The following is a 17,882-nucleotide window of genomic DNA, read 5'->3' as shown; positions in this document are numbered from 1 at the left end:
GTGCTTTAAAATAATGCCCTTGCATAAAGCTTTTGCAGGACTGGGACCTTAACTTTGTAACACTTTGTTGCAACTTTAAAAGCTGTTGTGTTTTAAAATAAAATCTGGACACAAACAAGGGCTGACAGGCAAGATGTAGACTCACAGACTTTAAGATCAGAAGGGACCATTATGATAACCTAGTCTGACCCCCTGCACAGTGCAGGCCACAGAATCTCACCCACCCCTCCTAGAATAATCCCCTCACCTATATCTCAGATATTGAAGCCCTCAAATACTTTGAAGACCCCAAGATGCAGAGAATCCTCCAGCTGTGATCTGTACCCCATGCTACAGAGGAAGGCGAAAAACCTCCAGGACCTCTGCCAATCAACCCTGGAGGAAAATTCCTTCCCGACCCCAAATATGGCGATCAGCTAAACCCTGAGCATGTGGGCAAGACTCATCAGCCAGACACCCAGAAAGTTCTCTATAGTAACTCCTATCATCCCTTCATTGACTTATTTCCCAGTGATAATGAATGGTCAATTAGTTACCAAGATCATGTTATCTCATCAAACCATCCCCTTCATAAACCCATCTAGTTTAATGTAAATTGTTAAGACTTCACAAACGTTTGGTAAATAATCTGAAGGCCAAGTACGATTCACTGCAGAATTTCCTCAAATAATATTGAAAAATGAATAAATCTGATAAATTTTCAGTTTGTTCAAAAACCAATTTGGCAGGAAGGGAAAATTCATTACTATTTTATTTTGTAAATTATTTGTTCAACTCAACATATAGCACCTTGAATGGTCAACCAATAAATTGACTGCTTTAAATTCAGCAAGACTCCTGGCAAAATAACTAGAGCCTTTTGCAGAAGCCAGCCTTTATACAGGGTCCAATCCAAATCCGACTGAAATCTATAGAATGACCCTATTCACTTCCATGACCTCTAGATCTTGGTGTATGTTCCAAAGCCAAAAATATAGAACTAAAAAGTCAACTTATCCTGGCGAGGAGTATGGTGTAAAAAACAAAATCAACACAAATACCACAGTTACAAGTACCTGTCTGAACCAGGGATAAGCATTATCCCAGGCACGCTGAGTTTAGCAGCAGTCAGAAAGGAAGATGAACTCCACCAGAGAAGGGAATAAGAGTTTGATGTCTCAAGCTTTTCCACAAAACGTATTTCCTGAGAATCTCCCTCCACAGGACACCGCCGCGCGTTCGTGCACTTGCGGGGGCACTGCAGCCCAGTTCATCCGCCTCCGGCGAGCAAATCGCGTGGAAGACTCCCGCGCCTCCCTCTCGTGATTAACAGGAAAGCGGCGTATTTACACACACGGAGTTTGAGAGCGGGGTGCAGTCTCTCTCTCTCTCACACACAGAGGGACGCAGTCCGTGCTCAAACCCCTCACGGGAGACAACGGCGCAGCCTGAGTCAAACGCGGCCCCGCCGCAGGGGTCTGAGAGCCGCCCGCCCGCAGGCTCACCCGCAACGTGCGCGCTGCTGGGAAACACCCGCGCGGCCCCACGCACAGCGGCCGGGCGGAGCCAAGCCCGAGCCCCCGCCCTGAGCGCTTGAGACAGCCTCGCCTCCTCCCAAGCCCGCCCCGGCCGGGGGCTCGGCTTGTCGGGTCCGCCTGGGCCTGTGACTTTGCCGGGAGAGACGCAGCCCCGGGCCGCTCCTGCTCCCCCTTGGCCGAGCGTCTTTCCTCCGGGCGGCGCCAGCAGAAGCGCCGGGGCCTTGGCTCGCAGGCCAGGGTGCAGTGGGGCGCCATGGCCAGTCCCCCGTCAGCAACAAAGCAAGGCCGCTGGCTGTCCTAACAACCACGGGCGGGTGCTTTCTCCCCACAGTCATCTTGCGGGGGGGGGGGGGCTCATTGTCAAGCTTTTTCTCGCGGCCATGAGGTCTATGGAGATCGTTTCCATAAAAGAGCCAAGTGGGCTATGAGTCACACGGGCCTGCAGCTGAGTATTTGGGAAAAGCGCAAATATCGCAAGATTTGCAATAAACGGAGCTGACAGTAGCGGGGCCTGACTAGCATCATTTTCTCTGCCTTTGACTAAAGGGTGAATTCCTAGCTCCTCTGAAGCCAGTAGTTTTGCCTGCATAGTACTAGGGTACTAAACCAAGCCCCTCCCCCTCCCCCACCTGTGTAAACACACTGCATCTTTCCAGCAGCAAAAATGCAGCATGCATCCTTTGCCCAACTCCTTTGGCTGGCTTTCTGTTCATTTCCAACTCTTCATCTTTAAAGCCCTCAGTGGGCTGGTACCAAGGCCAAAACCCAGCCAGGCAGCTATGCTCAGACCATGCTGAAATTGGAGCAAGATCATTCTCAACAGAGGCATGGGCAGCGAGTTCTACAGTGTGCCCAGGTACCAAGAATATTCCTGGCCTGGGGCCCAGCTCCAGTAAAGTTCAGAGCCAGGTTTCTTCCCCAGGCTGTCCTGCTGCCCTAGCACTTTCCTACCTCTCTCCCCTAATACATTCTCCAGCCTGCCTGCCACCCTTGGGTGATTTAAAATGAGCCAGGAGACCCTGCCACCACCAGCAGCAGCATAATGGAACTAGAGCAGCCTGGGGGGGAAATGTCTTCATGTGCTACCCTCTCCCTAAGCAATGGCCAGAAGGGGGTGCCACAGGTAAGAGCTGCACCCTCCCACTGTACCCATCCCACCCCCAACTTCCTCATATGCACCTCCACCCTAAACTCCCTCCCAGATTCTGCACCCCCTCCTGTATCCTAATCCTCTGCCCCAACCCAGAGCCTGCATTCAGAACCCAAATTCCCTCCTGTAGCCCACAACTCTCCCCCATCTAATCTCCCTCCCACAGTCTTAGGCAGGCAGGGAAGAGGGAGTTTGGGTGGGGAAAGGGTGCAGGTTCTAGATGTGCTGACAAAAATTTCTACCACACCTGGACAGAGGGTTCTTTACTGCTAAACTACTAGGCTATGTCCTACACTGGCGGGTTATTGCGCAAGAATATACTGGCGGGAAGCCCTTGTGGGAAGCTGCACTGGTGGGAAGCCCTTGCGCAAGAACGTGTCTCCAGAAGAAATTCGGCCATGTCCAGAGGTCACCAGCAGCGTCTGTGGGCCTGCGCCAGACCCCCACTGGGAAACATGCTTAAAAGGACTCCTGGATGGCTGTTTCCCTGTGGCTGCAAGCTCAGGCACCCCTTTCGAGGGAGCGAGAGCCACAACAGCACCTGTCACCTCTGTTCCTGGCCCCCTCGCTGACACCTTCACAGCCATGGAGCTGGAGGAGGACTCCAGCCAGCAACGTCCCCTCATGGCCATTATAGAAATAGAAATGTAGCAGTGTTAGTCTGGTCTAGCTGAAACAAAAAACAGGACTACGTAGCACTTTAAAGACTAACAAGATGGTTTATTAGGTGATGAGCTTTCGTGGGCCAGACCCACTTCTTCAGATCACTTTTTGATCACCTAATAAACCATCTTGTTGTCCTGTTTTTTTGTTTCAGCCGTTATAGAGGCTGTGGAGCTCCTTCACCAGGGAGCCACATTGCTCCAGCAGGAGCTGAAGACTGGGCATCATGTGCAGGACCTCACCACAGCTGCATCTGGGCTCAGGCACCCGCACCCCACCACTGACAGGCGCCTCTGGAGCTATGACACCAGTGGGGACTGGTGGGAGCACCTGGTGCTGGGACAATGGGGTGACCAGCAATGGGCACAGAACTTCCAGATGCACAGGGGAAAATTCCATGAGCTCTGCACCTGGCTCACCCCTGCGCTTCGGAGGCAGGACACCCGCCTGTGCCCCGCTATCCCCATGGAGAAGAGGGTTGCAATTGCCCTGTGGAAACTGGCCACCCTGGACAGCTACTTCTCCATGGCGAACCAGTTCGGGGTGGGCAGATCCACCGTTGGTGCGGACATCCGGCAGGTAAGGCCCTCCGTGGACCACGGGCTCATCCTGGGGGAGGAAAGGGGCCAGACTGGGCGGGGGGAGGCTGAAGGGGCAGGGGGAAGCCCTGCACCCAGGTGATCATGCTGTCCCTCCTGCACACAGCCCCGCTGGGGGGGGGGAGAAATCCCAGGGGGGTAGAGGGCCTGGCCTGCATGGGGGGAGGGGCCATCAAAAGGGAGGGTGAACATACCCCAGGGGCCCATGTACGCACTGTGTCTCATTCCATGCATCCCCTGTGCTCCCATGTGCCCCTCTGCAGGTCGTCCACACCATCAATGACGTGCTGCTCCAGAAGGTGATCCACCCCCATGATGTGGACACCACCATTGCCGTCTTCGCCAGCCTTGGGTTCCCGAACTGTGGGGGAGCCGTAGACGGGACCCATATCCCCATCCAGGCACCAGAGCACCAAGCGGCCTGGTTCATAAACCGGAAGGGCTACTGCTCAGTGGTGCTAGTGGACCACCAGGGCCGGTTCCAGGACATTTATGTGAGGTGGTCCAGCCGGGCCCACAACGCTCACATCTTCAGGCACTCAGGCCTGTGCCTCAGGCTGGAGGTGGGCACCTACTTCCCCCAGCGGGAATTCACCATTGGGGATGTCAGGATGCTGGTCTGCATCTTGGGGAATGCAGCCTACCCCCAATGGCCTGGCTGATGCAGCCATACACCGGCTGACTGGACCACAGCAGGCCACCTTCAACTCTCACCTGGACCGGGCCTGCAATCCCATGGAGTGTGCCTTTGGGCGTCAGAAGGCACGGTTCAGGTTCCTCCTTACCCACCTGGACGTGGGGGTGCAGCACATCCCAGAGGTCATGTCGGTTTGCTGCGTGCTGCATAATATTATTGAGGGGAAGGGTTAGGCCTTCCTCCCAGGGTGGATGGCAGGTGAGGGCCAGGCCTACCAGCAGCCGCAAATGGCCGCCACCCGGCAGACCAACTACCACGCGGTGCGGGTCTGGGAAGCCCTCCGGGTAATGCTGGACCAGGCTCCACAATAGGTCGCCCCTACACCTCTGACCACAGGGATGTCCCCATGCCCCCACTTCCCGCTCCCATCACCACTCCTTCCCACCACCCTTCCCTCACCTCCCAATAAATAAAATGCACTTGCTTTATATGCACTTGCTTTTATTCACACAAGGAAGGGGGTGCACTGTGGGGAGGGGGAAGAAGGAAAAGGGGTGCACTGTGGAGAGGGGAGAGGAGGGGGCCCTGAACTGGGAGGACGGGGCAGGAGGGGGCCCTGAACTGGGAGGGCCTCATGGGTGTGAAGGGAGGCCTCTCCCACCCGCACAGATGCGGGGGCGCCTCTGCCCCTCATGCCGGGTCAGGGCAGGCTGCACCAGGAGGTGCCGAGGGTGGGGGACCTCAGGAGGGGCATGGGCAAGGCAGGAGGAGAAGCGGGGGGAGAGCTGGAGGTGGAAGAGGGGGGCTTGGCAGCACTGGGCTGCTACACAGGGCCCATTCAGTCTGAAGTTGTGCCCAGGATACTGTACACATGGTTGCAGCACTCCAGGTACTGGTCCCACACCTGGTCCCACCACTCTGCATCTGTGCAGATCTTCTCAGAAAGAGCACGCTCCATGCGCTCAATCGTGCAGACATGGTGGCGGAGCAGGTGGTGGCGGTCCCGGGGGCGCTGCGATGGGCCCTGGAGGGGGCTGGCGGGAGGGGTCTGGAAGATCCCTCGCTGGCAGGGGGTCCCACTGCAGGAGAAGCAGAGGAGAGCAACATGGTCAGTGAGCTCTCATGGTGTTCCGGCACTCCGTGCCCTCCTCCCAGCACGTCACAATGCCCGGGGACAGGTGTGGCTGGCAAGGGGGAATTCCCCTGGGGCAGCGGGGGTGGGGGGTCCCAAGGTGGCCCAGAAGCCCCAAGGGGGGGGCGCATGTGCTTGGAGGGCCTGTTGTGCCTTCCCCAGGGGAAGCTAAAGTGTCCCAGAGGTGGCCATGGATGTGTGCTATGTGCAGCACCCTTTAGGCTGTGTGGGGTCAGTCCTGCAACCTTGGGTCTGGCCTACTCTTGGCCAGACCCGCCCCCACCCCAGTCTGGTCAAGCAGAATCCCTGGGGTCCCAGGCGTGTGCTGGGGTAGCTGCCGCTTCTCTGTGCCACTTGGTCTGGCTGCACGTAGGGTTGCCGGATGGTTTCAACAAAAATACTGGACACACTTGACATTACATGACCATCTACATTACATCTTAGTTATAAAACACTGGACATTTATATTTCCTCATTTATATCCTCTCCATTTGTTTCCCGAACAGAAAGCTCAAAGACTGGACTGTCTGGTTCAAAACTGGACACCTGGCAACCCTAGCTGCACGAGGTTGCATGTGCTGCATGCCTCTGCACAGCATGTGGCCAGGCTGTGCCATGTGCCACTACCTCTCCCCAACCCTGTGGCCCGTCTCCCTGCCCCCCTCCCCCGTCTCCAGCACACTTGTGAATGGTAGCCACTGCAGTCCCCAGACAATCCCTTGCCAGCTTCTGTGGATGCCCGGGACACGTCCTGACTGCTGCTGGGCTGGGATGGTGGGGTCTGGCTGCTGTCCTCTGCCACTTCCTCCTTCTCCTCCTTGTCCGTGGACCGGTTTCCCTTCTCCTCTTCCTCCTCCTCTAGTTCCCTGGGTCGGACCACTAGGGTGGCCACCACTGTGTCCACCTGGGCCAGCGGGGGACTGGCTCCTTTGTCCCCCAAGATGCATTGCAGGCGGTGGTAATGGGGACAGGCACCTGGCCCGCACATAGGTGAGGCGCAGGTCCTTCACCTTGACCTGGACCTGTTCCAGGGTCTGGGCCGGGTGTCCCTGTGCGGCCAGCACCTGGGCCATCTGGGTGAAGATCTCTGCATTCCTCCTCCTGGACTTGGAGTCCCAGAGGGCCTCCTCCTTTCCCTAGAGGTCCAGGAGGGCAGTCACCTCAGCGGTGCTCCAGCATGGAGCCCACTGCTTGGTGGCCCTGTGGGCCTGCTGGGTACTCTGGGGTGGCTCCTCGGTGGGGTCTGAGGGACCTGGCTGAGGCTGGGCAGCTGCCATTGCTCCCCCTGGCAAATGGCTGCGCTGCGTGCCTGTGCCTTGAAGGGGGGCCAACCAGGGGGAACCAATGAGTGGTGAGTGCCTGTATGGAGTGTCGGAGAGGCCACCTGTGTTTTTGACTGAAGGCCAATTCTTGCGCAAGTACGCGTTTGCCGAACATCCACACTTCCCTCTTGCACAAGAGCGCCTGCTTAAGAGAGCTTACGCCTGATAGAAAACAGCGTAGCTCTTGCTCAAGGAGCTGTCTCTTATCACGCCGTACTGTACATTTACTTGCACAAGAGCGGGTGGGCAGTGTAGACGGTCTGCGGATTCTTGCCCAAGAACAACCGTTCTTGCGCAATAACCCGCCAGTGTAGACATAGGCCTAATGGGTGAGATTAGAGTTCACCTTCCCTGCCCACTTTCAGAGCTTTTATTGCAGAAGCTTTTCCACATTGTTAAAAGCTATGAGGAGGAAAACACATACATACACACATAAGTGAACATTTCAAGTTTAAGCAAATGAGCTCAGGCTAGCAAGATGGTGTCACTATCGACTTACCATCTTGCATGAAGTTAAGTCCCCTTGTGATTTTAATCAATCACATTAATTATAGAAATGCACATGTTTCTGGCACAATTCTTGGTTAAAAAGTGTATACCTCAAAACAGCTCACAATGTAGTCAATAACCACAGTGTCCATGTAACAGCACCAGAATTGCATCCGAGTTAGATTTATAGAATATTTCCACAAGATAGTAAAGAGATTAATAGCCGCTAAGAGTCAGCAAAGCCTACAGTCTATGGACAATACAAAGCTAGAAGGGGTCCCAAGTGCTTTTAATAGGATTAAAATTCAAAATTATCTGGAGAAATTGGCTGAATAGAATGAAACTCAGTCAGCACATATGCAAAGTACTCCACCGAAAAAGAAACAATCAGTTGCAAACAAGACATGGGAATTGAACACCTATGAAGGAATACTGCAGCAAGGAATGTGGTTGTCATAGTGGATCATGAGCCAACTCTGAAGCTTTGTCTACACTTCTAACCCAGACCCAGGCACTTCTCATGTACCACAGTTCCTCCCACGCCCCTTGCACAGCGTGCACCACTGCTTCTGGTGACAGGAGATCACAACCAACTGGTGGGACCAGATCGTCGTGGAGGGGTGGGATGATCAGCAATGGCTCCAGAACTTCCGCATGCAGAAGGACACCTTCATGGACTCTGTGAATGGCTCGCCCCTGCTCTCCAGCAATGGGTCATCTAGATGCAACCCACCATTCCCCTCCAGAAGCAGGTTGCCATTTCTATTTGGAAGTTCACCATGCCGGGCAGCTACCACTCCATCAAGAACCAGTTCAGCATCAGGAGATCAACCCTCAGGGCTGTGCTCATGCAGGTATAACTCTTTTGCTATTGTCCCAAGAGGATGGAGAAGCACTGCAATGGGTTTCCTAGGGAAAGGGGGGGGGGGACATAAGACAATAAGAATGGAGATACTGGGTCAGACCAAAGGACCATCTAGCCCAGTGTCCTGTCTGCCAACAGTGGCCAATACCAGATGTCCCAGATGGAGTAAACACAACAGGTAATCATTATATGATCCCTCTCCTGTAATCCATTTCCGGACAAACAGAGACTAAGGACACCATTCCTACCCATCCTGGCTAATAGCCATTGATGGACCTAACCTCCAGGAATTTATCTAGTTCTTTTTTGAACCCTGTTAAAAGTCTTGGCCCTCACCACATCCTCTGGCAAGGAGTTCCAGAGGTTAACTATGCACTACATGAAGAAAAACTTCCTTTTGTTTTAAACCTGTTGCCTATTAATTTCCTTTGGTGATCCTTAATTATTACATTATGGGAACAAGTAAATAACTTTTCCTTATTCACTTTTACCACACCAATCATTAATTTAAGACCGTTATCATATCCCCCCTTAGTTTCCTCTTTTTTAAGGTGAAAAGTCACAGTCTTTTTTAATCTCTTCATATGGGACCCATTCCAAACCCCTAATCATTTTGTTGCCCTTCTCTGATCCCTTTCCAATGTCCATATATCTTTTTTGAGATGAGGCATCCATATATGTACGCAGCATTCAAGATGTGGGTGTACCATGGTTTTATATAGAGGTAATAAGATATTCTCTGTCTTAGTCTCTGTTCCTTTTTTAATGATTCCTAACATTCAGTTTGCTTTTTTGACTGCCGAGGAATAAGAGATCCTCCGGAATAGGGCTTTATTCCGGAGGATCAGGCCAGTCTAGACGCTTTTTTTCCAGCTTTTCCCCAAGCCGGAAAAAAAGCGGCAGCCATGTTTATTTAAATCCACGGGGGATATTTAAATCCCCCACGGATTTCCCTATTCCCACTTTCAAAATTAGCATGCCCCTTCCGAAAAAGGGGCCAGTGTAGACGTAGCCGAGCAGTTTAGTATCATCTGCAAATTTTGCCACCTCACTATTTACCCAGAGTAAGGCAGGCCTGTGCAAGAACCTTCTGAGAAGTAGCAACTGGTTCCTGTGTGGCAGCTTCATTGGCCTGTCTGCTCCTAACTGGTGCCCCTTGTGCATCCATATGCACAAGCTGCTGTGCGATCCCCAGGCCAAGAAGGCCGAGCAAGGAATGTGCATCTACTTGTAGCCCACTGCCTGCCCCCATGTGTAGATAAGGAAAGTGATGGAACTCACCTAATAGGCCTTCCCCAGGGTCATCTGAGGCCTGAAGACATAACTGAGAGGGAGGTATTATCTCAGAATGATAACTACCTGCAGGCTAGTGGGCATGGTGTCAGTGCTGGCCTTCTCTTCCTTCTCCTCCTCCACAGCCCTGCCCTCCTGGAGGTTGACAATGGGCATGTCCAGAGTCAATGACTAGGGAAGGGGAGGCAATCTGCCCCCCTCCCAGGATACTATCCAAGTGGGCATAGAAGCGGCAAGTCTGGGGTGCCATTCCTGATCAGGAACTTCTTTCCTTAGCGTTGGTGTAGGCCTGCTGGAGCTCCTTGATCTTCATTCAGTCTTGGTCCAAGGTGTGGCTGTGCCCCCTCTGGACCAGGCTGGAAGCCATCCAGGCATGGATGTTGGCATTTCCTGGAGGTTTGATTGATCCCCCCAGACCTCAATGAGATACAGGATCTCCACATCAGTCTACGAGGGTGCCCTCCTTTTCTGCCCCTATCCAGAGCTTCAGAGTTGGCTGCTGGTATGCTTGCACCTGTTGGGGGCTCAGTGGGAGCGCTGGAGTCTGCCATGGCAGCAGAAAAGGCTGGGCATAGTGCTGCTGTGTGACATGGTGTGAGCAGGGCCTGCTTGTGCCACAAGCACTTTTCCTGCCTGCACCTTTAAAGGCTGCAGGGGAAGGGAAGCTATAGAGTTTTGAAGGGGATGGACAGAATGGCCACGAGGGCAGCTATGGGAAGCCCTGGGGGCCAGTTATTTCAAAATAAGCACAACTGAGCCATTCACACTCACCCTGTTTCGAAAGAGCTATTTTGAAATAGGTATTATTCCTCATGAAATGAGGGTTTACTATTTTGGAATAAGAAGACTGTTATTTCAAAATACTTTCTAAATAACAGACGTTCTGTGTGGGTACTCACCTTGATATTTCAAAATAATGTGAGTTATTTCAAAATGACTGTAGTGTGGACACACCCTACGGTGGCAGTGTTTTTGTACACTTGCCAAAAAAACCAAACACAACCATTATTCTGGGATGTGATGACAGGAGTGTGGTAAGCAATGCCGAAGAAGAATTTTTTCCGCTCTACTCCATGCTGATTGGGCCTCAACTGGAATAAGGGAGTAATGTGTCTAGTGTCACATTTCAGGAAAGATGTAGACAAATTGGAGAAAGTTCAGAAAAGAGCAACAAAAGTAAGTGAAAGTCTAGAAAACATAACCTATGAGAGAAGACCGAAAAAACTGGGTTTGCTTAATCTGGAGAAGAGAAGACTGAGAGGGGACATGGTAACAGTTTCTAAATTATTACTCCTTAACCTCTGAGAATAGAATAAGAAACAATGGGTTTTAACTGAAAGCAATGGTAGTTTAGGTTGGGCATTAGGAAAAACTTCCTGTCAGAATTTTTAAGAATTGAAATAAATTGTCCAGGGAGGTTGTGGAATCTCCATCATTAGAGATTTTTAACATCAGGCTAGACAAACAATAGTCAGAGATGGTCCAGATAATACTGAATCCTGCCATGGGTGCAGGGGACTGGACTGGAAGGGACCCTGAGGTTCCTTCCTGTACTACCATCCTATGGTTTTCCTCCTGTTTTGTGTTCACATTACAATAATATAGGATTGCTGCAGTTAAAGAAAAAGCCCTGTAGATGGCTACACAGTACAAGATGTGTCATGCAAAGCTAATATTTCCACATAATATTGTTCATGCAGTAAAAGAGCTATAAAGAGAGAAATTACATATTACCTGTTATGAGGGGAAGACTGGAAAATCCATGCATGAATATTACAGTTATGTCAGCCACATGCCACACACACCCCCATGCTACTGCTGCTCCCTGCGTGCACCCTCCCCCTCGCATGTAAATGTGTAACAGCTGAAATTTTCATCAGTTACACGTTTACTTAATTAAACACATTTTAGCATCCCTAGTTAAAAGCTCACTAGCAAGTTAATTGAATCAGAATGCTGAGCAAACCCTGACATCAGCAAGATTTTACTGTCTGGACTTCCAATGTGGAAAAGATCTTTTCCCTATTTAACCTATTTTATATGGGAAAATAACATATTCACAAAGCTAATACATGAGCTTGTTAGACTACCTATAAGCTGACTGAAATGAGATGTTGAACATAAATGGTGCTCAAAGAATTTAGTTATATGCCACACTACACAGTTTTTGCAATTTAAAATGACAAGAACAAGAGAACCCTTTCCATGAGTTTGTGTTCAGAATGATCTGCCTACTGGTAAATTAGGAGGGAAAGTGTCTAGAGTATGGTGGCTGGAAGCCCAATCCTTGTCCCACCTGGACTAATTGTGGTGTGAATAGACTTCATAATGGAATCACCCGTCAGCATAATTGATGTGGCTGGTTGACAGCATAGTTAAAGCCTATCCGCTTGCATCTGATGACACAACTGAGTATTTCATGCTCAGTGGAAATGCCACAATTCTGACTAAAAGTGTTCTGAGCTAGCTGGGGGTATGTTTGTGTGATGGGGCAATGCGGAAGACACTTATACTGGAACAGGACACTAAACTCCAAGAAGCTCTGGGAGACAGACCCATAGTCTCCTATAGACAACCACTTAACCTCAAGATGATTCTTACCAACAACCACAGGACATACCACACTAATACCAACCCTGGTACCTTCCCTTGCAACAAATCCCGTTGCCAGCTTTGTCCACATATTCATTCTGCTGATACCATTATTGGACCTAACCAAGTGAGTTATAAGATCAAGAATACACATTCCTGCGCCTCCAGAAATATAATCTATGCTATCATGTGCCGGAAGTGTCCGTCTGCTATGTACATTGGACAAACGTCTCAGACACTTCGCCAAAGAATCAATGCCCACAAAACAGACATTAGACAGGATCACAAAGAAAAAACAGTTGCTTGTCATTTCAACCAGAAAGGACACAGTCTTAATGGCCTGTTAACCTGCATCCTACTTCAGAAGACATTCAAATCTGCACTTGAAAGGGAATCCTCTGAACTGGCATTCATGCTAAAATTCGACACTCTCCACAGGGGACTTAACAAAGACTCCAGCTATCTTACCCATTACAAAGATAGCTTCCCCAATTATCACCTCTAATACTATTAACTCACAGACATCTACCCTTCCCCACCACTAATATCATTAACTCACTGGCATTCACCTTCCTTCCCTCCCCGCCCCCCCCCCCCCCCCCCCCCGGATCCCCCTTCTGTTCTGAAATGTGATTTGTCCTTTTCATATGTGTTCATTTTTTTTTAAATTGTATCCTTTGGTATATATGGCTGTGACTATTTTCTTCCACTATTTGATCTGAGGAAGTGGGTCTGGCCCACGAAAGCTCATCACCTAATAAACCATCTTGTTAGTCTTTAAAGTGCTACATAGTCCTGTATTTTGTTTCAGCTATACCAGACTAACACGGCTACATTTCTATCACTCTTGTAAATAAGTGATTGTGAGCCTTGTTCAAGGCCCCATCACTATCACTTTGGCCTTGTCTACAGTGACAAGTTTTGTCACAAAAACCCCAACCCCTTTTGGTGACAAACCCAGAGAGTATTCACATTACAACATGACAGAAGTTGCGACAAGCGCCCACTTTTGACAACAAAAGGGACTTTTATGTCTCTCCCCTCCCTTCACTGTCAACAATCATGCAGTGATTTTTAGGTTTTTTATTAAGATTATTGAACTCCAGCATGTTTCCTACAATACCCAATTAGCCACTCTAGCCAAAGCTTTGAGCTTTGCTACTCTGCAGCCACATAAACAGATAAACAAATGCGCCCCTTCCACCTGCAAACTCTAGGAACTTTAAAATCCATTTCCAGGTAACTGGCTCATTGTGTAGTAGTCCTCATGGCATCATCTCAGGGAAACAGGGGGCTGTCGCTCAAGATGCTCACCTGTGTTGCAGAGCTTTTGCATCTTACCAGTGTATGGAGTGAAGAATTGGTGCAATTGTAGCTGCGAGTGACCCATAGGACCTGGGACATATATGGTCACATTTCTCAAGCCCTATGCGAGAAGGGATATGAGCAAGACACCCTACAATGCTAAACATGAGTCATCAGTGTGACACTGTTGCAAAAAAAGCAAACATGATTCTGGGATGCATTAGCAGGAGTATTGTGCGTGTAAGCAGGGTCAGGATAAGCTCTACCCTGACACATGGTGGTGAATTGTGGCGAGTGGTGCAAAAAGACTTCAGGGGCTGATCTCGTTAGCATAGGCACACCCACTCGCCTAGTATGTGCTCACAGCAGCTCAAATGGTCACTTTGGCCACTATGGGATCCCCAGTCTTGTAGGCTACATCTACATTGGCATGATCTTGCACAAATACTCTTTAACGCAAGAGTCCTTGTGTTAAAGTATTTGCGCAAGAGAGCGTCTACACTGGCATGTGCCTTTGCACAAGAGATGTGCTTTTGCGCAAGAGCATCTGTGCCAGCGTAGACGCTCTCTTGCGCAAGAAAACTCTGATGGCCATTTTAGCCATTGGGCTTTCTTGCGCAAGAAATTCATGTTGCCTGTCTACACTGGCCTCTTGTGCAAGAACAGTTGTGCAAGAGGGCTTATTCCTGAGCAGGAGCGTCATAGTTCTTGCGCAAGAAGCCCTGATTTCATACATGAGAACGTCAGTGTTCTTGCACAAGAACTCCCCGCCAGTGTAGACAGGTAGCATGTTTTTGCACAAAAGCAGCCACTTTGGCGCAAGATCGCGCCAAGAACACAGCCTGTGTTATTGAGACGGGGGGATAAAGTGTTGTTACCCCGATTATGTGAATCAAGGACAGTGGAATAGTGGAACTGTTTTATGACAGAGGGATTCGCCATAAATGAAGTAGCACTGGGTTCCATACCCAGTCAAACTGAGAGAGGCTGGGGACAGGTATTTGTACCTGGTGGTGAGGCCCTGTCTGAGGGCTTAAAAAAAAACACAACACCAATTTCACCCCTATTCTCTCTCCACTGTGGAATATCAGAGCTAATTTGGATTCCATTAGGAGTCTAGTTGCAAGCTGCTGAGCTGACTTCACTGTGGGCCAATGGTGCACTAGCACTGAGGCTCCTCTACTATGAGCTGAACTTGCTGAAGAGCTGAAATCACTGTGTACTGTGAGGCGCCTGAAGCTATACTGCTGAAGAGCTGAAATCTACTATGAGATGAAATCACTGTGTGCTGTGGGGTGCCTGAAACTATACTGCTGAGCTACTAGCAGAGCAGTTCGTGAGATGGCTAGCAGAGCAGTTTGTGGGAATGACTGGCAGGCGCAGGGGGCCAGCAGAGTGGCTGATGGGAATGGGTGGCCGGTAGGAGTGGCAGTAGGCAGGCAGGCAGTGGAGCAGCTGCAGGAACAACCAGCTGGCAGCCAGGGGCATGGAACAAGACAGCTGGTGGAGCAGGGCAGTTCATGGGACAGCTGGAGCGGCTCACAGGACAGCAGGTGGAGTGACTCATGTTAACAGTGGCAGCAGAACCCTACAGAGAGGCGGAGCCATCGGCAGACCACGTAAGGTGTATCAACCCCCGCCCCCTCCATTCCACCCAGGTTGGGATGGTAAAACCCTGCCAGTGAAATTTTGAACCTGGGGCAGCACTGACCCGGGACAGAGACTTTTGGAGTGTTGGACTTTGGGTGATTTTTTGGGTTGCTGGACTCAAGAGACTCTTGGGGTGTTGAACTTTTGGGGACTTTGGGTGACTCTTGGCTGGGGGTGGGTCTTTGCTCATGTTTGGTCTATGAATCCGAGTTGTGGTGTTTTCCCAATTTAATGCTCATGTCAGTTACCTCATGTTATTAAAGATTTGTTGCTATACTGAGGCTCTGTGCTTGCAAGAGGGAAAGAATTGTCTCTTCGAGGCACCCAGGGGTGTGTGTAAGATTTCCCAGGTCACTGGGTGGGGGCTCGAGCCGGTGTCACATTATGTTGTTGGAAGGGGACCCCTAGGTACTAAACCCGGCCCTTGCTGCTATTTACTCGGCCTGGCAGAAGGGTTACATGCGCAAGACATGAGAAGTCATTCTTCTGCTCTTCTCTCTCTGCCATGATTAGGCCAGAGTTTTGGAGAAGGTCCAGAGAAAAGCAACAAAATTATTAAAGGTCTAGAAAACAAGAGCTATGATGGAATGCTGAAATAATTGAGCTTGTTTAGTTTAGAAAAGAGAAGACTGAGGGGACATGATAGTGATTTTCAGGTATCTAAAAGAGTCTTACAGGGGGAGGGAGGGAAATTGTTCTCCTTAGCCTCTGAGGATAGGACAAGAAGCAACGGGCTTAAATTGCAGCAAGGGAGGTTTAGCTTGGACATTTAGAAAAACTTCCTGCCTGTCAGGGTGGTTAAACCCTGGAATAAATTGCCTAGGGAGGTTGTGGAATCTCCATCACTGTAGATATTTAAAAGCAGGTTGGACAGACATCTGTCAGGGATGATCTAGACAATGCCCGGTCTCAACGATCTCTTGAGGTCCCTTCCAGTTCTAGTGTTCCATGATTCTATGAATGCAGAGCCAAGATAAAAGAACTCTGACATGCATACAAAAAGTTGAAGGCAGCACCTGGTGAAGTCTAGTGCTGTGCCCAAAATATGACATTTCTACAAAGAACTGAACACAATTCTGAATGGGGATCCCACAGCCATACCCAAGGAGAATGTGGATACTTCCCATAGCACAGTCAGAAACAGGAGTTTGCCCAGAGACAGAAGTTATTGATGAAGAGATGGAAGTAGATGAGGATATGAGGCTCAATCCAGTGACAACCTGTGCACCAAAAAAGATGAATTGTTCTCCAGTCCTAAGGTTTGTAAGGACTCTCAGCAACTGGACGTGGAGCATGAAGCGAGGGAAAAGATGCAAGGGAAGATGCTGTGCAGGGTAGAGGGAAGTGTGGGCAGTGGTCATGCAGCATATTAAGCTGCTCTACTGCAGCTGAAGGAGGGGAGGCAGAGGTAGTGCAAGATGGCAAGTTGCTCTGGTGCAGCTGGGGGACAGTGAGTGTGGCCATGCGGGGCAGTGAGTTACTTTGGTGCAGCTGGGGAAGTAGGGGTCACTGTAGATTATGTAGCACTGGGAAGAAGGATCAAGGAATTTGAAGCGCAAGTGGTGTTTTCATCCATCCTCCCGGTTGAAGGAAAAGTAAATACGTGGTTGCGCAGATGGTGTCGGAGAGAGGGCTTTGGTTTCTTCCACCATGGGACTCTGTTCTGGGCACAAGGATTGTTAGGAAGAGATGGGATCCACCTAACCAAGAGAAGAAGGACCATCTTCACGGACAGGCTTGCAAACCTAGTGAGGAGGGCTTTAAACTAGGTTTGCTGGGGGACATTGACCAAAGCCCTGAGGTAAGTCAGAAAGTTGGATACTGGGAAGAAACACAAGGAGAAAGAACAACAAAGGAAGACCCCTGATTCGAATGGAGAAGGTAGGGCAGTCAACTGACTATCTAAGGTGTTTGTACAAGAATGCAAGAAGCCTGGGAAACAAACAGGAAGAATTAGAAGCCCTGGACCAGTCCAAGAACTATGATTTGATTGGAGTAACGGAGACTTGCTGGGATGACTCCCATGACTGGAGCACTGTCATGAAGAGTGTAAACTGTTCAGGAAGAACAGGCGGGGGTGTGACAGGGCGCCTGCCCTGCACTGGGCCTTTAAGCCCAAGGCTCAAGCCTTGAGCCTTAGGGTGGCTGGAAGAACCCAGCTGAAAGGGGTAGGCTAATGAGCCCCAGCTGTCAGGGATCTGGGAAGCCCGGGTGGCTAGGCAAGCCCAGCTGGCAGCTATAAAGGGAGAAGCCAAGTTTGCTGAGGGGGAAGCCAGTGGAGAGCTGACTGCAGAGGAGGCAGGAGCTCCTTGGAGGGAGACAAGCTGGGGATAGCCAGCAATAGCTGGAAGAGGGCCAGCCAAGACTCCCCTGGTTAGGGGCTGGAGGCAAAGCTCTGGTTTGGAGGCAGACTTTGATACAGCTTAGGTAAGCAGGACAGTTGAGACAACCCCGATGCCTATGATGAGCAACCCAAAACAGACTGTAACTGGCCCTGCGAGGGGCTATATGAGGACAGTCAGGGGGCACTGAGGCGCACTGGGGGTGTGCACCCCTGACAGGGGGAGAAAGGAGGAGGAGTTGCATTGTATGTAAGGGTATGTCTACACTACAGCGCTAATTTGAACTAACTTAGTTTGAATTAGTTAATTCAAACTAAGCTAATTTG

At 50.4% G+C, this 17,882-nt stretch overlaps 1 protein-coding gene across 8 annotated transcripts in view; it reads right to left on the bottom strand.

Annotated features, from left to right (window-relative positions):
• The window catches only part of HHAT (hedgehog acyltransferase), a 361,176-nt gene extending 359,619 nt beyond the window's left edge, over nucleotides 1-1,557 (bottom strand). For 3 of the 8 annotated variants that reach the window (XM_075925129.1, XM_075925127.1, XM_075925130.1), the window contains exon 1: nucleotides 1,056-1,548. The gene's annotated coding sequence lies outside the window, so the exon portion shown is untranslated. Of the gene's footprint in view, nucleotides 1-1,055 lie in introns of all 8 variants that reach the window. The other 5 variants (XM_075925126.1, XM_075925128.1, XM_014580487.3 and 2 more) reach the window with 4 other exon arrangements.
• Between the last annotated feature and the right edge of the window lie 16,325 nt (nucleotides 1,558-17,882).

Source organism: Pelodiscus sinensis, chromosome 3 (assembly GCF_049634645.1).
Source record: "Pelodiscus sinensis isolate JC-2024 chromosome 3, ASM4963464v1, whole genome shotgun sequence".
Classification (NCBI taxonomy): Eukaryota; Metazoa; Chordata; order Testudines; family Trionychidae; genus Pelodiscus; species Pelodiscus sinensis.
Note: the sequence above shows the minus strand (reverse complement) of the source record. Positions and strands in the feature narration are given on the sequence as shown.